At 57.7% G+C, this 23122-nt stretch overlaps 1 protein-coding gene across 1 annotated transcript in view; it reads left to right on the top strand.

Moving 5' to 3' along the window:
* The window catches only part of PTPRN2 (protein tyrosine phosphatase, receptor type, N polypeptide 2), a 500467-nt gene that overhangs the window by 295072 nt on the left and 182273 nt on the right, over window positions 1–23122 (top strand). The gene's annotated exons all lie outside the window — the stretch shown is intronic.

The raw sequence follows: 23122 nt of genomic DNA, 5'->3' as shown, positions 1-23122 counted from the left end.
ATGATATAGACCTCAAGTCTTCTTCTGTATTATTAGTCGGGAAATCATATTTTTGTTAAAATACTTGTTTTGTATTTATTGAATACTTTGGAAAACTTAGAAATTGCAGAGTAAGAAAATTAAAATCACTAATAATTCTGCCTCCTCGATTTCCTCACTAGTTGTTACTCTTTTAGGGTGCGTGTGCACGAGCGCGTATGTAATGGTGTTATCTTTTTGCTTTGCATGTTTTGCCGTATCACATAGTCTTTAAAACATTCTTCTGAGGAATACATAGTTCTTTCTGTGGTTATACAGTTATTCAACCCATTTGCTTTTGCTGAGCATTTAATTCGTTTCTAGAATTTCTCTGTAATAGGTCTTGCTGCAATTAATACATAAATTCCATCCAAGTGGCTTATTATTTCTTTACAATACTTTCCTAGAAATCTAACTGCGGTGTCAAAACGTGCAAGCTCTTCCACATGTCTCAGTTCTCACTGCCCAGTTGAACCAACATCTGCCACAAATTCATGGGCATCTGACAAGTCTGGGCAACCTGTCTGTCCTCGTCACCCTGAGGATTATTACTTAAAATCCTTGCGGATCTTTAAGGCACACGATAGCATTTGTCCTCGGTTCCATTTCTTGTAGAGTTAACATTCTGTCGTGCTTGGTCACTTCCTGCCCCACTTCTGGGAACGCTCTGCTCATGAACCTTGCCAGGGAGCGTTCATTTCCCCAAGCAGATCGCTCAGCGTTCTTCACGGTCGCTTTTGTCTCTCCGGCAAAGGTCCTGCCAGACTTGTCTGCCTCAGACATGGCCGATTCCCTGCTGACGTCCAGAAATGCGGAGCTTTGCCGTATTGAAATACACTTGTCATTGGCTTTAAGATCCCCTCAGTTGCTCTCCTGCACAGAAAGTCCTCCCCCATCTGTGATCATCAAAGTACAACCCTTTTTCTTTTAGTGTTTTTATGGTTGGTATTGTTCCGTTTAACGTTTTAGTTTATTGGATCATTTCTGGTGGTTGCGGCACTAACTATGTTGTGACGTGTCAGGTGAGGGGTAAACTTAGATTCCACCCGCCCAAAACCATCACTTACTGAATAACCATCGTTTTTGCCTTGATTTGGGTGTGTCCTTCAGGCCCCACGGTGGGGAGGGTTGCGCCGAATCCATCCACAACCCATTCGATTTGCATCCCTAAGTTTCCCCAGATCCGGAATGTTCCTTCAAGGATGTGTGTCCTGTCTTCCTACAAACTGTTCTGGTTTCTCCCCCAGAATACTCATGATTCTCAGGACGAACCTCGATCCTCTCCCGCACATCTCCTGCATGATGTGTGTGTTCACACATGACCCTGAAAGAGCTACGCAGGCGCGGCCACGATGCTGCAGCAGTTCTGCTCCGCCGCCCGTGTGTGTCTCAGCTCCGCCGTCGCACGTGTGATTTCCCCGCCGTCATTTCCATCTCTCCTGGTCCTGCTCTTTGCCTTCGTACCTAGATAGCGGTTTTGTGTTTATCACACCTGTGTTACCATTGCATTACGTGTTCTGCTCCCATTTTATAGAGATTGTGTGTCCTGCATCCTCAGAACGGGCAGCACTTTCCTTCCGGCCGCCTCGGCAACCTGCCGGGACCCTGCCTGGTGCGAGGTGCAGCGTGCCGCGCCCACCTCCCTGCGAGCATTTGGATGTCCCAGGTGGCTGGTTTTCACCAGGGAAGAGAGATCCATCCAGCCCCTTCTGACAAGAGGCGAGAAGTGTCTGTCCCTCCTCTGGACCCTTCTCTGCCCACCGCTCGCGGGATTCATTCTTTCCCGGGTCTGTAACTCAGGCGAGGGGACAGGTTCATGCCCACAGCTGCAGGGAAAGTTCGCAGTTCCTAGTGCACGTTTTAGTCAGCTTTATTGAGGTACAGCTTCTGATAGAATGTGCCAGTTTGCTGAGTTTGACAGCTGCGTGCAGCTTGGTGACCACCACCGAGATCTGTGACGTGTCTGTCCCGGAGCCCCTCCTGGTGCCCACGGGAAGGGACTTGCCCTCTCACTCTCGCCTTTCCTGAATCTCTTGTAGACAGACGGGCAGGTGCGGCTTTGTTGTGTGTTCCTCACCTGGCACCTGCCCCGGCAGTCGGGTGAGCGGTGGCTCCTTTTCACCACAGCGCAGCGTCCTGCTTCACGGCTGTGCCACGGCGCATCTCGCACGGTTTCCTGGCATCCCGTCTGGGGGGCACAGGCGAGCGTGCCTCCTGCCGCTGCCCTTCTGGAGCTCTGAGCTATGGAATACCCGGGACACCGGAAACCCGAGCAAGACTCTGGGAGGAAGCTCGGGGGCCATGACCTCCCCGGGGCAGCATGGCCCCAGCCCCCACACGCCCTTTCCCGTCCTCTCCGGGGACGTGCGGTTCTGAGCAGACGCAGCAAGAACGGCGAGGGCAGGACAGAGCCCCAGGCACCTGAGGCAGCAGCAGACGTCTGTGGCTCCCGCTCCCTGGACGTGGAGCGTCTGAACCTGAGCCCAGATGGAGGGCGAGGTGAGAGGGACGGCCCCCAGTGTGGCCTTTGACCTGGCCCGCTAACTCCAAATCCTGGCAGCGGGTCTTCTACGAGGCTAAGTTCTCAGTGTTGTTCTAGCAAAAAGCTGGGAGAGGCTGCACCCCTGGGCCCTGAGCAGAGGGTCGCTAGATGACCAAGGGACGTATTTGCGCACGCACACATTTAATGTTCAGTGCTGCCGTTTGGCACTGGTCCCAGGCCAGAGAGTCTGACCGTGTTGGGCTCCACCGTTCCCTGGGCTCCCCTAAAACACAGATGTCCCTGGGCAGGTTTAGAAACAGGAGTTACAACTCCGGTTCTGCACACAGCCTACCCATCTGACGAGGAAAGCCACAGTGCTGTCTTACGGAAGTGACCAGCTTGTCACACCTAAAATTTCCACTTAAGAAAGGGTTTTGACCAGAAGAAATGCAAAACATTGTGTTTTATCTGTAAGGAAATCCACGTATATAAGGCAGCTACACTCACAGTTACCTGCTATCAACACTGTCCCCAAATTACTAAGGCCTGGGAGCCCCGTCGCCCTCGTCACGTCCGGTTGTGTTCGTGATCGTGACGTGAGCTCCTTCTCCACGGCTTGGAGCGACGTCTGTCCGTCCTCGTCCCTCCCGGAGCATCTGAAGGTTCCGTGGCATTTCTCTGACCAGGGGCTGTTTTGCCGTTGGGAAAGTTGCTTTGACAACTTTTCCCACTGAGGCTGTTCGACCTTCTCACTCACCAAGCACTTCTCTGTTGCTGCTACAAGGAAGAGAGCTGCTCTGCGAACAGAAATATTTTGGGCCAAGCCTCCCAGTGACGATCTCCACTCAGCCCCTGAATCAACCCCAGACTCCCAGCGAGACATATGTGTTTGGAAACCGAGACAGATTGTGCCTGTCTTTCCTTCTCACCCTCACCTCCCCCACACGGTCACTCCTGCATGGTTTTTAATTTCTTTCTTCCTTTTTTGATGACAATTTTTGTGGTATTAATATCTCGAAGCAAATGTGGAAAATCTCTGGGTTTTAGAAGAGCTGGAGCGTGTTTGTCAGTCGGGCTGTGTGCGTGGAACTCCGCCGTCGTGGGTGTGTGTGTGAACTCCATCGAACCACTGAAATTTCTTGACTTCTGCCTTCTCCTCAAATGCACGTATAAAGTGAAAACAAAAGTAGTCTGTCTCCAGCTTGCGAAAACGCAGCCGTCCTTAACAGATCAGAGAGGATTAGAGCTGCTGTATCCGGGGAGCCCACTTAGCAAGGAGTGAAACAGTCACAGCGCAAAGCAATTTGCAAGATGCAGTTGCCTCTGATCAGTCTGAAATAATCCTCCTGCTTACAAACCAGAGCGTGAGATGCAGCCTCCAGCCCGACGCCAGTCACGCTGGTGACACGGTCTTAGAGCCCGAGCCCTCACGCCGGTGAGGCGGGTGGAGCATCCGCGTGCAGGCGGGGCCGCTCCTTTCATGTCCCGGGAGCCTTTGGGTGCCGAAGCGTTAATCACATGGTCGTGCGAGCGGCTCCCGTCCTCGGGAATTAGCACGGGCCCCAGAGTTGCTGTGAGGACCACGTGGCACCGTTAATAATCCTGCCCAGCTCCGGGCCCAGCCCGTCCCGCACTTCGTACGCAAATGTGCGCGGGAGCGAGCGAACTTCTCCTTCCGTTTCGTCAGCAGCTTACTGCTCTCTGGAGCTAGACAACCGTCCTCCACCAGCGTAAGGACTCTGCAGATTAAGCCTCTGGATGCTGGCGCACTCGGATGCCCAGGGTTCGCTTCAGCCCCCATTGCCCTGCTCACAAGTCACGGCACCGTGAGGCTCCACCCCTGCCGCAGGCCCGGCGTGCGTTGTGTTCCCGAGAGGCGGTGACCCCGGCTGCCTCAAGGACTTGCCTTCAGCCCCGGGGGCTGCAGCAGACGTCCCTTTAGTTCCTCGGGGGGAGCTCAGAGCAGAGCACTCGCGACAGCACAGACACTCCAGCGAGGGTTTCCCGTCTCCCTGCCTGTCCGCCAGGCCCGAGTGGCCCTGGAACCTGCTGAGGGGCTCTCAGCCCTCTTGTCACCTTGCCCTTTGGTCCTGCTCGGGGCCGTGGGGAGAGAAGTGACCTGGGCAGGTGTGGGGGGTCGAGTCTCTGCCTCGTCCCTGGGAGAGCTCACGTGCACCCAGCCCTTCTCCAGCTCTTCCCTGGAACAGGAGCCTGCGCCACATCAGCTGCTCTGGGAAGAAATTCTCAGCAAGAGACGCTTAAACCGCAGTCTGTTCTCTGCTGCACGAGCGAGATGCCTGTGGTGGGTGGTTGGGGCGGGGTGGCACTGAGGGTCCTGCTGCCTCCCCAGGCCGTCCCAGGCCCACCCCCTCAGGGCCGAAGGTGCTGGGTGACCTCCTGCGTCTCCTGTCCCCACAGCTGTGCTCTCAGCAAAAAGGAGGAGTCTTGCTTCCTGAGTTTCTCCCTGTATCCCCAAAATGTTATTTTGCAAGTTCCAGACTGTCAGACGAGTTGGAAGAACGGTAAACTGAGCCACAACAGACTCCCCACCTGGACTCACCAGATGCTAGCTCTGGACCACGTCTGAGCACCGTTCACCTGTCTGACGGGAGCCTTCAAGGTGGTCCCAGACGTCATGAAACTCCTCCCCGAGGCGCTTAACCCTGTGTTGTCTAAGAGCCAAGGCAATTCCCCGTCCTCTCCCAGAGTGCAGCCCAGAGGTAGTTTGTTATTTCTTAGGCCATTCAATGTGAAAGGTCCGATTTCGAATCAACAGCGTAGTTTATTATATCTCGAACAAGAAGAAGTACAATTAACCAAAGTGTGCGCCTAAACTATCCACACAGTGTTGCCATCTTAATGGTAGCTTGTTTATGCCAGGAGCGAAGAAGCCTGGAGAGCAAGTGGCGATGAAATCATGAAAGGCATTTTCCACAGCTTGCTGAGAATTGGATATTGTTCCTTGCAAGAAGCTTTCCAAAGCTTGGAAGAAGTGATGTCAGTTGGTTCAAGGTCTGGTGAATACAGTGGGTGACAGAGAGTTTCCAAGTCCAGCCTCTGTAGTTTAAGCAGCGTTGTTTGTGCAACATGTGGTCAAGCGTTGTCTTGCAAGAGGATTGGCCTGTCTCTGTTGACCAATCTCAGCTGCTTAATTGCAAGCATCCTCATCATTTCATCGAATTGGTTGCATAGACATCCGCTGTAATTGACTGACCAGTTTTCTTGAAGCTGTTGTGGATAATACCACGACTGGACCACCAGACAGACACCATTAGCTGTTTTTGATGAATGTTCAGCTTTGGCCTGTGTTTTGGTACTTCATCTTTATCCAACCATTGTGCCAAACACTTTCAGTTGTCAACAAGAATCCGTTTTTCATCCCATGTAACAATACGATGTAGAAGTGGTTCACCTTTACGTCATGACAGCAAAGAAAGGCAAGCTTTGAGGCGATTTCTCTTCTGACTCTCATTTAATTCATACAGAACTCACCTATCCAGCTTCTTTATTACCTTGCTGATTTGTTTCCAATGGTCCAATGTTGTTGGGATAGTCATGTCAGACCTTGCTGCTAATTCACACATAGGATGAGATGGATTCGCTTCCACTATAGCTTTCAGCTCATCATTATCCACCTTGGTCTCAGGTCACCTACGTGGCTCATTTTCAAGATTAGAATCACCAGGACGGAACCTCTCAAACCATCAAACATACTGTGCATTCATCAGCCACATCCTTCCCAAACACTACGTTGATATTTCGAGCTGTCTGCGCTGCATGGGTTCCATGACGGAACTCATATTCGAAAATAACACGAATTTTTGACTTATCCATGGTTTCACAGAAATTGCTTTAAAAAAATTTTTGAAAGATAATCAGAAGCCAAAATATGCATTTGAAAGGCTGAGAATGTCCCTTCCCAATAAACATGAAACCAGGAGTGTCGATGTGAAACGTCAGAGAGATCGACTGTCAGAACTTGAGGAGATCCCACATCTCACACTTAACAACCGACTGCAGAGAGCTCGTGGCCAGGCCGTCCCCACTGTCCCCGTGATGGTTTCGTAGCTTCCTTTTTACTTTTATCCAGGCTCCAATCACGGAGGAATGTGGCGTTTTATTGTCATGTCTTCTTAATTTTCTGTATTCTAAAATACTTTTCCTTCCTTTTTATTTTATTTTGTTTTTAGTCTTTTCTATCACTGCAATTTTTTAGAGAAACTAGGCTTGTTGTCTGGCAGAGCATTCCTTGGTGTAGCTCCCTGTGATTTTTCCCGCGTGTCAGCAACGCGGCGTGCGTGCGCGGTGCCCCCACGGCCACGGCGGAGGCTTGGGCGATGCTGCGTGGGTCCCTTGGTAGGGCGGTGTCCGCATCGCTCCACTGCGAAAGGAGCTTCTCTCCTGGGTGATTGCTCGATAGTGTGGGTGAGACCGTCCTGTCCCCAACCCGAGCTGGGCAGGACTGGGCTGGGCTGGGCTGGGAGCCCTGAGCCCCGCGGATGCGGAGGAACCGGGACGGCACCGTCTGCAGGGCCGTGGAGCGCTCGGTGTTGCCCAGCCTGGTCAGCGCACACAGGGGCCAATGCCTAGTACCGTCCCTGGCCAAGGCAAGACAGCAGGAGGCCGAGGACGCCAGCCGGAGAGGACGGGGGAGGCAGGAGGGGGAGGAGAGGGCTCTGCAGACCTGGGTTCTGGTAACTCAGCACAGGGTGCTCTGGACGGGCCACGCGCCGACAGTGGGAGCGCCACACTGGGGTGGGTGCCCAGGAGGCCCTGGCCGCGGTTATCTGGGCAGGCAGGTGGAGGCTGGCACCCTCGTGCTGGAGGGGGCACGGCGGGGTCCCCCAGGGCGCCCTTAGTGTGCACCCCTCCCTCCCTTCCATGCGGGGCCGGGGCGGGGTGATGCTCATTCTCTCCACCACAGAGAGGTTTCAGCTCACAGAGGTGTGGCACTTTCTGCTGGAAACGAGTCTTCCGTAAAAGGTACCTGCCCGCAGCTGCTCCTTCCTAGTCTCACTGGCGCCTCTAGAAAACAGAGCTCACACTGTCTAACATCACCTGCCCTTAATAACAAGCTTGCGCACAGATCTACAAGCAGGTGGTGGCCTTGAGGTCATGGTGGCCACATAAGATCACGACCTATTGGATGTTTGTCATTTTTAATGACAGAAACTGAGTTTGTAAAGCACTAGTAAGATCTAGTCTTTCTTCCGTGTGCCAACAAGGTCTGTGTTTGAGTAGCACCCGCCTAAACATCGCTTTGGGGATGGGGTCCTTGGATTTTTGTTTGTGACTTTAAACCGTTCCTTGTTGTAGAAGACAGTTTATTATGGACTCTCTAAAATACATTTCTAGGGAAACAAGTTTAGCCATCCTTCTTAGAAATGTATAACATAGTTGGAAAGTGAAGTGCCGGCTCACGCCAGCGCTTGGTGGCATCTTACGCAGCATCAGCAAACACACCAAGAATGGAAACACTCTAAACACATTTGAGATTAAAAGGATGTTTAGCTTCAGATGGGATGTAATCGATCTCCCTTACAACATTACAGGAACTGTGATTCACAAAGAAATACAGCTCGAAAAAACAGTGACACGTCTTCTTAACTGGATTTGTGACTCCAAATGACTTACGGCTCGAAGGTGACATTTACGGGGGACACACAAATACAACAGTGCCGTCACCAACATTTCCCGAGACAGGGCCTTGTCGCCAAAACAGGCATATTCAGGAGTCAGAGGCCGAGACGGGACCTCTCACTCTCTGCAGTTTTGCAGGAAGCTGGTGCTTTGCCATGGATCGAAGTTTGCTGGTCTTACTCGACTTCCACGAACAGGTATTCGGTTTCATCACTCGTGTGTGAAGTAGGAGGATCCCCGTCAGGGCTCCCCGTGCGCTGTTGCAACAGCTCCAAGCCCTCCCTTTGCTCCGTCCCCGCAGTGCTGGCAGCAAGATGTCCCAGGGGCGGGAACGCTCTGGGCACAGCTGCAGACGGGCGGGAGCTCGCGGGGAGGGCCCCCCTCCACGTGCACCGGCTCTTCCGTCTGGGCCACCTTTCCTGTGGGCTCCCTGCAACCCGCGTGACTCCGGGCGTCTGTGTCCGAGTCTCCCCAACAAGAGGACGCCCAGTGGGGACACTGTGGAGACCCTGGAGCCGCACCCTGGGCTGCTACCTGACCCTCTGGGGTCATGGAGACCCCGCAGCTCCCCTGCACCCACGGGCTCCAATGCAGGCGGCGTCTGCTTGGTGCCAACCTTGTTGGGAAAAGCAAAATCAAAAAGGCAGTTCCAGGAAGCCACTGACCCTCTGAGCACTGCAGCAGTCCCAGGCCAGAGCGTCACGACCAGGCGAGGACAGGCCTCGAGCCCCCTGTGTCACACTGTGACGGCAGGTGAGTTACGGGTGGAGGTGCCACCACGTGCCTTGTCCTCCTGGTCCCCGGGATGTCTGCAGGGCAGCCCGGATTCACGAAAACCTAACAGGTGCCCTGCGGACGCCTGGCCACTCCCTGTGCGGCTGTGAGGAGGGACAAGCGAATGAACCTGTGACACGATGCCTGTCAGGGTGCAGGTCCACCCCGTCCGCAGGGTCGGGGCCTGGAAGTGCCCAGGGGTGTCCTTATCCAGCCCGGCCTCCACGTGGCCGTGAGCCCAGACCCCCGTGGCAGGGTCATCCCTGGCTTCCTTCACGCACGTGTGGGCGCCCGCCCCCCAGGACTGCGGGAGGAAGAACATGGGGTGATACGAGAGGAATAAAATACAAACCCACACACCGGGCAGTATTGAAAATCTCTAGACAGACGTCATTTCAGAAAACCACGAATCCTCGAACGCTTCCTAAATCCTTTTTTTATACCTATACCAGTGTTAGTGCTGGGTTTCAGGTGATGTTTACATACGAAAACTTGTAGCCAGCCTGTCTGGTGCGAAGCGCGGTACCTACAGCGCCTACAAGTGCGTGTTAAGACCAAAAGACTCAGTGTCGTGGTAAAACCACCAGTGGCGGGTCCCTCCAGTGTGACACTCCTGCTGGGGACGTGATTTGAGACACAGCACATCCGAGAAGCACTCGCGGGGGTCCCGCGCACAGAGCTGGGTGCCTGTGGGCAGGGCGTGCGCGTGAGGTGGTGAAGCCGCCACCCTGTGCCCAGCATACGCGGGGCCTCTCCTGGCGCCGCTGTCTCACGATCTCTGGGCGTCTCTGCCGTCCCCGAGCCACGGTCCCCCTTCTGCAATCAGGCCCCGTCTTGCCTTCGAACCCCAGCACCCCTGCCGGGCTCCGGAGCTCGAGTCAAGTCAGGCGCGACTTGGTTTGGCGCACGCGGGAGGGAGCTCCTGCGACCACCGCGGTCACCGTTGTGCTCTGTGCGTCACCAGGAGAGAGGGCGTCGGGCCTGTCGCACGCAGGCAGCCAGCGAGAGGCGGGGCGGGAGCCGACATCGACTCTCACGCAGCGGGTGCTCTTAGCTCTCCGTCCTCCCACGCGGAGCCACGTCCTGTCCCCAGAGCCACGGTGCCCGGGGGGGGGGCAGAGGCGCCGAGAGACAAGACGGGAGGGGAGCTTGGCCGCCCCCACCTGCCTCACACCGCTGCCGGATCTGCAGACAGCTCTGGGCTCTGCCCGTGGGCAGCGACCGCCGTGCAGCCCAGGTGCAGACGCGGACGAGGAGGTGTGGATGACACAGGTAACTTAGCTCTCCTGACAGACGCCTCGCGCTCCAAGGTGTGATTCAGAAATTGACTCGGCGTTTTGACAAATTTGAGAGCATGATCCGTTCACTGGCGAACGTGTGTATTAGTCAGGATTAGTGTGATTGAGTGTGACAGAAAATACAAAATAATAGTGGCTTAAACAAGGTAGAAGCGTCTTTTCATTTCCTGTGGAAGGAAAACAAGCCTGGAGGTGGGCAATCCAAGAGCCATGTGGCTCCACGTGCTGGAGACACGGGACCTCCCCCTCTTGTCGCTCCAGCGCCCAGCTTCTGACCCTCCTCACGGTCCTGAGTGGCTGCTGGAGCTCCCACCATCACGGTCACATTCCAGCCAGTGGGATGGCGAAGGGCTGAAGCAGGGCACATGTCCTCCCTGTAAGACACTTCTGGAAGCTGCAGAGCTCTCTCTCACGTGGCCATGGCCAGAACCACATCACGTGTCCAGCTGCAAGAGAAGGTGGGAAATAGAAACTTCGTTCTGGGTGGTCACATGTCCAGCTAAAGACCAGAAGTCCCAAGCAAAACGGGGACCAGCAGGCCTGGCGCGGTGACTAACCCTTGTTTTCCCCGGGCCACATTGCCGGGAGGTGGGGGTGAGGTCTGCCAGCGCCTCAGGGGCCGAGCCAGCTGGTTGCAGCACAGATGCCCCCCCCCTCCCCGTCGCCCCAGCGTGACCCAGGGCCCGATGTGGACGTGGCGCTGACGTTCCCTGCTGTGTGGCCTCCAGAGCCACGCCCGGCGTTGCTGCTTGGCGGTTCACCCAGCATTTTTGTCTCCGCCGACCGTCGCTTGCCGCGAAGGTGCAAAGGGCTCTGCTCTACCCCGTGGCATCGCAGCCGCCTGTGCCCCAGCGTGCGGCCTCTGCCCAGGTGTTGGGGGCGCAGCGCTGTGTGCGGGGTCACAGAGAGCAGGATCCAGCTTCACACTCAAACCCTCCCGTTCGCGACAGACAACCAGTAGCAGCCATGTGGTCGTCTCCACCCTCGTCCTATTGAACCGAGCCGCGTCCTCGTCCCCCAGCATGGGGACAGCCACGCCCCGCTTTGTGGGAGGCGCGGTTACCTCCGGTGCGAAGCCCCTGCCTCTCAGGGCCCTGTGCGGCGCCTGAGTCGCGAAGGATCCTGAGCCTCAGCCGTGTACTTCGTGCTGCGCCCACGAGATTCTACCCGCGGGACGCACGGGTCCTCGGGAAGCGCCTGCCTGTTGGAACCGGAGGGTCACACGGAGGCTCCCTGTCCCTGGCATCTCGGGGGACCTGCTGACTGAGGCCCCAGCTGCAGCAGCAAAGACCCTGCCTGCGCCGGGAGGACAGGTCACCTCCTACGCTGAGCACGGCCACCAGGGTGAGGCGCCATCCCCCGCGGTGGACAGACGGTGTCCTTCGCGGCGGGGCCCTGGGCGCAGACGCGGCCGTCCTCCCTCCCGGTTCCGGGGGAGCCTCGCCCACAGCTCAGCGGGCAAGAGAAACGCGTCAGTTCTGCGAGGGCTAGAGACCCAGGCCGCCTTCGGGTCGGCCACCTGCACGGTGAGGAGGAAGACGCAGAAACACCGTCCCAACTTCCCTCTGTCCCCTCCCGGCCCCCGAGGGGCACAAGGCTGATGAGGGTGTCAGGATCATCTGAGCATTTTCACCCGTAAGGAAAAGCTTGATGTGACCCAAACCGGTCTCAGGACGTCAAACCCTGATGCTTACGGCAACCTGGACACCTGGCATTTGAGAAATTCAAATGGCGCCGGCCAGCGGTGAGAAAAATCTGAAAACCTGACCAGTCCTCGCTGTCACACGCACCTGAGATCCCACCACAGCCGTGGATGTCAGAGGCCTCAGAAACCCAACTTCCAAACCCAAATGTCCCGGAGGACGCAGGCACTGAGAGCCTGGAGTCTGGGTCCAAATTTGTCTCCGCGCCAAGGATGAGTAATGGACGGCGCCGCTCTGCATCGCAGCCGGGAAACTAACAGGCGTCGACTGCAATCAGGAGCAGCCGCGTAATCACGGCGCAGGTCCTCGCGGCTGGCGCCAAGCACGGTCAGTCCCCTGCCTGCGCCCGCTGCGAGGCTGCGGGTCTCCGTGCTGAAGACGACATGATCCTGTAAACATTAACTAGGATTGCTTGAACTTGCTCCGCTAGTAATTTGTTATTTTCCCAGGCTGGTAGATCATAAATATTTTAGGTGTATATAAGATTTGTAAGGTTTTGTGAAGTATTTTAGATAAACGTTAGCTCTGTTTTTTAACAATGTGGGGTAAGGGCAGTGAGGGGAGGAAAGGCCACGTCCTAAGAACCTCAGCGACGCAGCCACCAGCCAGGCGCCCCCACCCCCACCCCCCACTCATAACCTCCTGGTGTCATCGGGCAGCCGTGTGGCCGAGGGGCCCTCCGGGATCCGCTGGTGGCCAGAGGCGCGTGGCAGTGGGCGCTTGGCTGCCCTGGGTGTCTGCCTCCCCCCTGAGCCTTGAGGCGGCTCCCGAAGCCCAGGGCACCCCAGCTGGGGCTGAGCTGGGGTCCTGAGTGAAGAGGGGGCAGCGGGAAGGAAGTGTCGCAGGTCCGTGTGGGTCATGAGCTGCGTGAGAGGGGAACTGAGGGGCAGTGACGAGAGCAGAGTCCTCAGCACCATCTGCACGATGCGCCCAGTGCTGGGGACGGCCCAGCTGCTGCCCGGGTCCTCTGAGGGCAGAGCTCGTGCGGGGGCCTGGAAACTCACGGCGGCTTCCGCGCCTGCCCTGGGCCCTGGCAGGGGTGGCGGGTGAATGGTCAACTCTCGGCTGCAAGAGACATCCCCAAATCTGCACGACTCAAGACACTCCACGTATTCCCCATCATAGCCGCTCCAGTGGACGGGGAGGCCACGCTGCCGCCAGGCTGGCTCCGCCCAGCTTCCACACCCCGCCGCCCACGGAGCTCCACGGTGGGGGGGGGGGGAGTGCCTGGAAGGCGGAGCCTGCGCAGTGGGGCCGAGGTTCTCTGGGCTGCGATTCGTGGGACCTGCTGCGTCCTCAGACGCGGCCACAGGCAAGAGCGGAGAAGGGGCAAGCGTGCTCATGTACACGAGGGAGAGCGTGTGTTCACATGTACACGAGCGAGTGAGGGTTCATACATGTATGTGAGCAAGAGTGTGCGCACATGTACATGAGCGTGTTCATGTATGTACACAGGCAAGAGTGTGTGTTCCGAGGGGCCTGGAGTAGAGGGAGCGGCAGGGCGGTGCTACCCATACACCCGCCGTCCTCGGGCTGTCCCTGCGCGCAGAGCCGTGTGCAGCCGTGTTAGGCCTGAGTGTGCACGGCTGACCTAGCTTACCTTTGCTTCATGACATGCGCACCTGCCAGCCAGACAGGCCATGAGGGGTCTGTCCTGTCCCCCTGCCGTTGGGGGTCGTGGGCGACCTCGGCTCACGGACGTGCTCCCATGTCTGCCCCTCGCCGCTGCTCTGCACCTTTGTCCCTGCGTCCGAATGTCCCCTCTGCAGGACAGCGGCCATGTTGGGTTAGGGCCCACTCTGATGACCTCATCCTGACGTGATCTCTGCCAAGACCCTGTTTCCAAACGAGGTGACAGTCGCATGTACTGGGACCGGGCTGCAGCCTCTTTCCAGTGGCCGCTGTTCAACCCCGGGTCCACGGGGACGTGGCTGGACCACGCTGGTGGCAGTTTTCTTCTCAGTTGCTCCACAGACACCAAACATCAGGAAAGCAGCCAGCTCTGACCTTCAATTCACCGACGGCTCACATCTCGCTCCCAGGGTCGGGACAGAAAGACCCGGCACCGAGCCCACTGTGCTGCCGGCCCCAGGAGAAACACGCTCCCCAGCGCCCGCCGTGTCCTCCCAGGCCCTGCACACACTCGTCCTGCCCCTGGGCTGCCCACGGGCGCTCCTGGCACTGGGCAGGACGGGCGGGTGGGGCTGAGGTCGCCCTAGCACCAGGGCCTCGTCCTGTCTGCATCCAGAGCGAGGAGGACTGCGAGCACGGAAGGGAGCACTCAGCACCAGTCTCTGAAGGTCAACATCAAAGTCACCTGAAGTCAAATGACGATAATCATCATCTTCATGTGATCATTTAGCTTTAGCGAAACAAATATTTAAAGTTGGATGAGATTTGCTCTCCTTCCCTCCGGGGCTGGGTGTTTGCCTCCCGGCCGACTGCAAATGCTGCTCTTGCTGTTTTATGACAAAAACCAATTTCAAGATGGAAAAAAGTTCACTGTGTTTTATGTTTCAAATAATGGAGTTGGCCCACAGACGTGGCGCGGGGCCACGACACACGCTCATGCTGGTCTGGGGGGGTCTCTTGGCCTCTCCCCTCCTTGCAGGGCAGGCAGGACCCGTGACTGCGCCTTGGCGAGACACCCCCCCATTCTTCCTGCCAGCCCGCCCCGCGTCCATCCCCAGGGCCCCCCTTCCCGGCTCAACCTCAAGGTTGCCCTGTGTTCTGGGCGGCGTTTGCACGGGATGGTCAATTCTGTGTTGCTTCTCCGAGCGTAACTCCCGAGTTCTGCGAACGGTCACCGTCACCTGCTGTGTCTGGCAGGACTGCTCACGGCTGCAGCAACAGAGCAGTCAGGATGAGGACCGGCAGTTGTCTTACGGGACACGAGCCTTCCTGAGCCACGCCCTCTTCCTGGCCCTGCCGTCCCAGCATGGTCCTGGGGGTCTCCACGCTCTTTGTGTCACGGGAAAGCAGTGGCCCCGTCATACAGGCCCCCATGCATCAGGGACACTAGGGGGTTCCCCAGAGCCCAGAGCAGAGTAGCAGAGAGCTGGGGCCACGTGGCCACACCCTGCTGTAGGGAGGCTTGTCATGGCCGGGTTAGGCCAAGATCTGAGGCCTGGCACTGGGCAGGGGCAGCTCCCAGCAGGGCTGGGCTCTGTCAGCAAGGCCGGGGGCAGTCGTGTGGAGCAGGTTCCGGCGGTGGACGCCATATCTCCAGGGCCTGTCAGATAGACAGGTGCCAGGGTCCACCTGCTGTCTCTGTCTAGAGTGGGTCTGCTGCCCCGTGAGGGGGCTGTCTTTGGAGCAGGGAGTAACTGTACTGTGTGTGGCTGTTCATTTCGTGCTGATGGCTCCTTCTGGAGAGCCCGGGGCTGGTACCGCTGGCGCGTGGTCTCCACTGGGGAGCCAGCGGCTGCTTCCAGCGCAGACAATCCTGCGTCCACGCTGCTCACCGCACCTCACGTCTTCAGAAAGGGGGATTCTGGCTTGTTCTGTTCTGAATCAGGAGGTGAGATGAGAGACAGAAGTGGAGATGCTTCCAGGAGAGACGGACGGGATCCCGGCAGCCTCCAGACCAGTGTTCCGAGTCCGGCTCGGGCAGCGACAGTGGTTGGGCGTCTCCGGCTCACCTGGGCACCCGCACCAGCCGGTGGCACCTCTGGGAAGGCTGCACTTTGCACAGGCCTCGCCCTCGACAGGTGCATTGCACCGCGCCCTCCCTGTGCTCACGTGGGCACGTCAGGAACCACCAGCAGCGTGGTGCCCACGGCCCCTGAGGCCAGAACGGTGACAGATGATGAGAGTGACTTTGGAACGGCACTTTCAGGAAATAGCAAACGAGCGTGAGAACCTGGCATAGCCTCTACCTGTAGCGGTGTCTCCCGATCCGGAGGCAGTGCAGGACCTCGAGGTCACGGTGGGAGCGCCTGCGGTCCAGGTCCACCGGGAGACTTGACTGAAAAGGAGCTACTCCTTGCTGTGCAGAATAAGTTAACTTATTAACTAATTATGGCAAATTTTCATTAAAAAAGGAAGTCTCTTACAACTGAAAACGTTTTATAGGAAAGCAGTTAAGGGGGGTGGCAGCCCCTCCGTGGGCTCTCCTGTCCCCATGCACCTGTCCTCTGCTCTCGGCACGGCCTCCTCCATGTCTCTGCCCCACCTGGGAGCCCTCCCCCAACTCGGCGGGTCTCCTGCCACCAAGCTGGTCGCCCCAGCAATAGCCGTCCCCACTCCCTGCTCACTGACATTGTGGCGTGAGCTGGGCCCCGGTCCTGCGGGGCCACAGTGGTCGGCTGTTCCCTGAGTAGCAGGTGGCTCGGGGCATGTCACACCCGAAGTTGCGGCCTCTGCAGGGCCTCCAGGAGACAGAGGGACATGAAGGCCTCATAGCGTGGAACATGCGTGTGTGGCGTCACGGCATGGGGAGAAAGGCAGCGTCTCGCTTGTTTCGTAAGCTCTGGGTTCACTGAAAAGTCCACACCAGGGAGAAGAGTGGCTGCGCTGGGGGCCCCTCCCTGCCCCTCCGCTCCCGCGTTCGTGAGATCGGGTGTGGGAGCCCGTGGAGAGCGCAGAGAGGCGCGTCCTCACCGGAGGAGGTGGTGCTGTTCCAGCTCTGAAAGCCGCCATGTGCTTCATGGTGTGCTCCAGGTTCCCTGAGTGGAGCCAGGACCCATCCTGGGGTTTAGCCGCGGATCTCGACCCCCGTTTCCTTCCTCCCGCACCCGCGGGCCCCGCCCCCATCCCTCTGCAGACGCTGCCCGGCAGGGACCACGGGTCCACCTACCTCCTCCTCCCTCCCCACACAGGGGAAACTGCCGTCTCCTGGGCGCAGGGGCCCCTGCGTGGCCACAGCCACATCTCCTTACGTCTCTCGAGTGGCCCCTCTGCGGAAAATGGCTTTTGTGTTTCCAGATCATTCTCATAAATCAGGCAGTGATTTTTCTGCAGGCTGCAGCACTTGTGTAGGCTTCTCGTCAGCGTGTTTGTAATCTCTCCCTGTTAGTCAATATGTCTCCGGTTGCCCCGAGCAACCAGACAGAAATAGAAGGTGACTCTGGCCCCTGCGGTCCTGAGACTGGCCTGGCAGCGCCCACAGGCAGGGCCTGCTCTGCCCAACTCTGGAGCGAGGCTGGGAGGGCCTCCCCAGATTCGTGCTGTACCCCCATGGGGCAGACACCCCACGGCAGGCTGTCAGGGCCCGCAGCTCACGGATGGCACCAGCACCACCGGCTGAGCCCAGACCTGGGTCTCGAGTCCTCTGGTGCACACCCTGGGGCGGGCCCTGCGACCTGCGCGGACGGGCAGTCTCCGCGTGCGCTCAGCAGGGGCTGGGTCTAACCGTCTCACACTCGCAGCTCAAAGGAGCGCCAGGGCGGTGCCTTGTCCAGACGAGAACAGAGGCCTGGAGAGTGTGAGGCCTTCGCGGGGCAGGGGCTTGACCCAGTCACATGACTCATCGGCCCGCAGAACCTCCCAAGCTGCCTTCCTTGCGCAGATCCATGGCCCTGTAGAAGGGTGTTTCTGTGGCCCCGGGACAGACGACCTACTGGGAGCTGGGAAGGACGCCGCGGGCTCCTGGGGCAAATGGATGTGGCGGTGGGAACAGCACAAAGACAGAGCGAGGAGGCAGGAGGTGGGTGGGGGCAGGTTACGCTCACTTCCTCAGCCACGGAACCTCCGCGGGTTTGTTTCCTGTGGGCCTGGGCGCCAGGGTCAGCGGGAAGCTGCACCTGTTCCCGTCTGTGAGCACGTGAGTCTAGTGTGGGCTCTGCGCTAAGGACGGTGCTGTGGCCCCAGGCTGCACGGCCCCCGTCCTCCCAGGGGAAGCCTGGGCTAAAGCCTGGGCTAAGCCTGGGCCTAGCGCTGGACACGAGGAGGCCCGGAGGGGCGTCAGGAGCTCAGCCCATCACCGTTGGCATCGCGTGAGCACGCAGAATTGGGGTCTGCGCCTGGACTCCAGGAGGGGCCCCGGCTGGGTGCTCATCTGTCAGGAGGCCGGGACCACAGCCCCACTGGGGGCGAGAGCCCAGAGAAAGGGAAGGGTCGAGAGTGGGTGGAGGAAGCTTTGGGACTCAGGGTCCAGAAGGACTTGGAGACTGACGGGACCGAGGGCCAGGTGGGGGTTTGAGGCCTTTCTGTGGATGTGTCAGCACCAGGTGGAGCCACCAGCCAGCGTGTGGGACAAGTGCTGGGTCCCCACCCTGCCCAGAGAGGTGTTTGTGGTTTAATGATTAATGGAAAACTGGCCGGCCTCAGATCCGCCCACGTCCGCTGTACATTTATAATAGCGCGTGTCGCTCCAAGGAGGAGGCTTTCCCCAGCGGCTGCGGTTGTCCCGTGATGTGATGGGAGTGGATGCTCAGGGCATCCTGGCGGCCACACGGATAGGGCGTCAGTGCCGCTCAGCGCCTGGTGTGGTTCGGGGTCCTGGTCAGTCCCTGCTGACCCTACAGGCAGCACTTTCTGATTTTCACAGCCCTGAAAACCCGTGAGCAGACGGGTGTCACCCGCTGTGCAAATGGAGAGACAGGCCGAGCGGTGAAGCCTTCGCCCACCTGGGTGGGGCATCACGCCACGCAGTCGGCACGAATGAGCTAGCGGGAATTACCGGTGTGCGAAGCCTCGCGGAAGCTCTGAAAGTGGTGCGGGCACCAGGGCTGCCTGCGCGTGTGAGAACACAGGCTACTGGGGGTCCGGGGCACACAGCTGGGGTTTCTGAACAAATGTGCCAAGAATCGCAGTACAAGCAGGCAAACGAAACACAGGATTCCCGCAGGTTTAATTCTGGGTTTTCTCGTATGTTCTCTTTCCCTGTAACATTTTCATGCCAGGGAGCTCCTGTGCTCCGGGACCCTCCACCCCGAGGGCACGTCCCTAGCGGGCTTCTTGGCCACGGCTCACCTCCCGGCCTAATGTCAGTATCAGCTAGACACAGCCAGCCCCAAACCCCAACTCACACCGAGGACAGGGCTGCTGCACATCCCCAAAGCGCCCCGGCTGGCTCCTAGAGCTGACTTTCTGCTGAGCTTGTGCCGCGGTTTCCTGCACTAGACCCAGAAGCGGTGCACAGGGGTCCCATGCCCAACGGACAGCGTAGTGAGCAGGGACACACGAGGCCTGGGCCCTGGTCCTTCTGGGTCCATGTCTGAGACCCCGACAGGCAGGCAACTGCTGCCCAGGACTGTGGTGCGGGGTGAGCAGAACCACGGGAAGTGCTGCCACGGACAGTGGTCTCTGTGGCCAAGTAAAATTTTAGGAAGCAGAACTTGGGCCTCGTGGCAGCTAGACCCACTCTGCTCCTCCACGTGGCCCCACCATGATCCCTGTCTCTTGGCGAGTGACGGAGGGGAAGGGGCACGAGACGGTCAGGAAGGGGCTGGGCTCTGTCCCATCCCAGCTCCGTCCTCTCTGCCATGCCCAGGGCTGGGCTGCAGGGCCACCTCCTCCCTCGGCCTGGCCCTCCTCGCACTCAGCTGTTCTCTCCCAGGAAGCTCAGCTGCCGCCGGCCTCTGCCTGCGGCCAGGGGCAGCGTGTTCAGCAGTGAGCGGGTCGCAGTGGCACTGAGGTCTCCCTGGAGTGTCTTATGGCCACTGTGCAAAGCACCGACCAGGTGGCTTCAAACAGTAGAAGTGTCTGGTCTGGTGGTTCTGGGGCCAGAGTCTGAGACACGGGTGTGGGCGGGGTGTGCTCTCTGCACGGGCTCTGGGGGTGGGTCCCTAAGCCCAGCAGCCCCTAGTGCGCCATGGCCTGCAGACACGTCACTGCAACCCTGCCTCTGTGGTATGTCCTCGTTCCTGTGTGTCTGCGTCTGTGTCTCTTCTTGCAGGGACCCCAGCCACACCTCCTCTCGACTAATTACACCTACAAAGGCCCTGTTCCACGTAAGGGCACAGCCCAGGTACTGAGGTTTAGGACTTGAACACACCTTCTCCTCTGTGCACTGGCTGCCCTCCTGCTGAGCCCTGCAGAGCCCCGAGCCTCAGCCCAGGAGGACAAGGGCACACACATTGCTCCAGCTCTTTGAATCCGTGTTCGGTCCTGGCTCCCGTGTTTGTGAGGTGTCATCTCCCCAAGCAGGCAACAGAGAGTTCCAGCTTCCAATGGGCCTGCTTTCCATGTAGAGGTCGGAGATGAATTCTCAGCCAGGAGCCAGGCTCATTCTGTCCACCTGCCCCCGCCCAGCACAGACCAGTGGAACAGAATAGAGAATCCAGGAATAAACCTACAATATCCGGTCAATGCTCTTTAGTACGGCCAAGAATGCACAACGGGAAAAGAAAGGTGTCTCGACAAGCAGCACTGGGAAAACCAGATGTCCACATGCGGAAGAATGAAGTTGGACCTTTTCTGACACGCACAAAAAGCTGCTCAAAACAGACTGAAGACTGAAATGTAAGACCTCAAACCACTAGAGGAAAACTGGAGAAAAGCTTCATGATGCTGGTAAAAAAATTTCTCAAATAAAGAAGAGGAAACAAGTGGGACCACATCAAACCGAACAGCTTCTGCACAGCGAAGGGAATGGCCACAAACCCAGATAGCAGCCCACGGAAGGGGAGGACACGCCTGTGAGCCAGCTCTCTAATGAGGGGTAATATCCAAATATATAAGAAATTCCGACAACTCAGGAGGAAAAACAAGAAACCTGATTTAAAAATGGGCAAAGGACTTAGACATTTTTCCAAAAAAGATACACACGTGGCCAAGAAGTGTGTGAAAAGGTGCTCAACACCACGAGTTATCAGGGAAATGAAAATCAAACCACCAGGAGACGCTTGTTGGAAGGGCTGGTACCAAAGAGACAAGAGGTAGCAAGCGCTGGTGAGGATGTGGAGGAACCGGACCCTTGGACGCTGTTGGTGGGATTGTAAATCTGTACGACCATTGTGGAAAACAGTATGAAAGTTCCTAAAAAACGTAAAATAGAACTACCACATGATCCAGAAATCCCACTGCTGGGTGTACACACCGAAGAGTTTAGATCAGGGTCGCAAGACGCCGCTGCACTCCACGCACCCTGCGGCGCGTTCACAACCGCCGAGAGGCGACACAAGCTGCGTGTCCACCGGGGTGAGCGGAGCAGAAAACGAGGCGCGTGTGCAGAGTGGACGCCATCCAGCCTTGAAACAGGACATTCTGTCGACGTGGATGAACCTGGAGGACGTTATGTCAAGGGAAATAGGCCAGGCACAGAAAGACAAACGCCCAGATACCACGTGGCCTCCGTCTGTGTGGAGTCTGAAACCATCAGCGTGCACAGGCAGAGTCGGCCGGTGCGGGCTGGGGGAGGAGGAGGAGAGGCTTCACAGCACCTAGAGGAGTGAGTTCTAGAGATGTGCCGCACAGATCAGTCCACGGCGCCGCGCCATGCGCGTAGACTCTGTTGGGAGGGCGGATCTCAGGTCGAGCGTTCTTCCCACGCGGAGGAAAGGCCGTGTGGCCCAGCAGGGCTGGAGGGAGACAGGCCACGGCTCTGGGTGGAGGCAGGTCCACAAACCTAGAGATGCAGCGGCACCACGTACCAGAAGAGGTGAGAAACTAGCTTCTCACAGAGCCGGCAGCAGCGCGCAGCAACACCTCGATCGCAGCCCCCCAGAGCCCGCTTTGGACTCTCACCCCCAAAACTACAAGAGAGTAAATTGGTGGTGTCTGTAGCCACCAAACAGGAAAAGTCACGCAAGCTCCCAGTGGACCGAGTGTGTTCTTAACCACACCGCTGTTTCTTCCTGCCGCAGGTCACGCCGGGGCCCGCTTGTAGCTGGCGTGTGTAGCAGCCGCTTTTCCCGCGGATTTTCCTTAAAGACCATTTGGCAACAAATCATGTAACATCCATCAGATTTCTCCCTAGAGTAAATAATTGTTTTTATACCTTTAAAACATTTGCTCTTTCCTTTTCCAAGGTAACATTTGCTTTCATGCGGGCTGAAAATATGTGCTTTTTTCCTACATCCCATCACCCACAGACAGCCCAGCCCAGTGGGGCAGAAATGGAGATCTGCGCTGTTTCCACGTGGAGCTCAACGTTCAGGACGTCTGTGCAGCCGCCCCCAGGGAGGGCATCTCCCTCGAGTGGATTAGTGACTAACTCTCACGGTGCGTTCCTGAAATGTAAAGAGTCCAATGAATAAATAAGTCACTCCCGTTCTTCCTGGACACGAGAAAACAGTGTCTGGTAAGTGGTGGCGTTTGTTCTGTTTACCGTTGCTGCTCCGAACAGGAGAAGTTGAGAGGCTGACCTCTAAGGGAGGCCAAGCGGAATCAGCCACACTCCTGTCTTGGTTCGGCTCCTGTCAGACTGCGTCGTAACGTCCCCCAAACAGCACTGGGGGAGCAGGCTGGTCACTGAATGTTCATATTACAAAGGATTTTTTTAAAAGCAAAGAACTTTTCTCTCTCTTTAATAAGGTATTGACAAAATCTTGAGTGAACAAGGTATAAGACGTGAGAAAACGAAATCCATTCCCATAGAGCCCAGGCCGTGGGCACAAGAGGGGCCAGCGTGGGCAGAGAGCAGGCCGAACACCACGAGGAGGCGTCCAGCACCTAGGCCCCAGGCTGACTTTGGAGGGAGCGTCCAGTTTTCCCTGACCAGCTTCTGGCCTCAGCCTGGAGGTGGGGACTGGCCACGCTCTCTGGGCTTGTCATACCACAGCTGAAACCAGAAGGCAGATGTGTGAGCCTCTCGCGCCTTTGCTGGGTGTCTCGCCACGCTCCACGTCACATGCAGGCTAGGGTCAGGCCATGGTGGTCGGGCATGGCCAGCCACGTGGCCTGTTCAAGTGACTGACACCAACATGGGACTCAGCTGCTGGAATAGGTCCTGGCTGTTCCGTGTTACGGCGCTCAGATCCCCAGCCACTCCCTGTCCTGACCTGTCTCCTCACGTGCACGACGGGGACGACAATGTCTGTTTGTGGGCGGCCGCGAGGCTGAGGAGTTAAGGTACGGCCAGCGCACGCCTGAGACGGGAGGGAGCTCCCCGGAAGGCGGCTGCTGCCGTTTATTAACAGGGTAACAGTGACACCGTTCACTGGGGACAGCATAGAGAGAAATGGCCTAAAACGTGATGTCCCCGAGCTGCGGACCAGCCTCCGAGCGCACGCTCTGTGGGGCTGCACCCGCCACGGCTGCTGCCACGTCTGTCTGGGTGGGATCTCACCCGGCCTGGAGCGAAGCAGGGCCCTGTCCGCGCT

Source organism: Propithecus coquereli, unplaced genomic scaffold (genome assembly GCF_000956105.1).
Source record: "Propithecus coquereli isolate 6110/MARCELLA unplaced genomic scaffold, Pcoq_1.0 Scaffold571, whole genome shotgun sequence".
NCBI classification, from domain to species: domain Eukaryota; kingdom Metazoa; phylum Chordata; class Mammalia; order Primates; family Indriidae; genus Propithecus; species Propithecus coquereli.
Note: the sequence above shows the minus strand (reverse complement) of the source record. Positions and strands in the feature narration are given on the sequence as shown.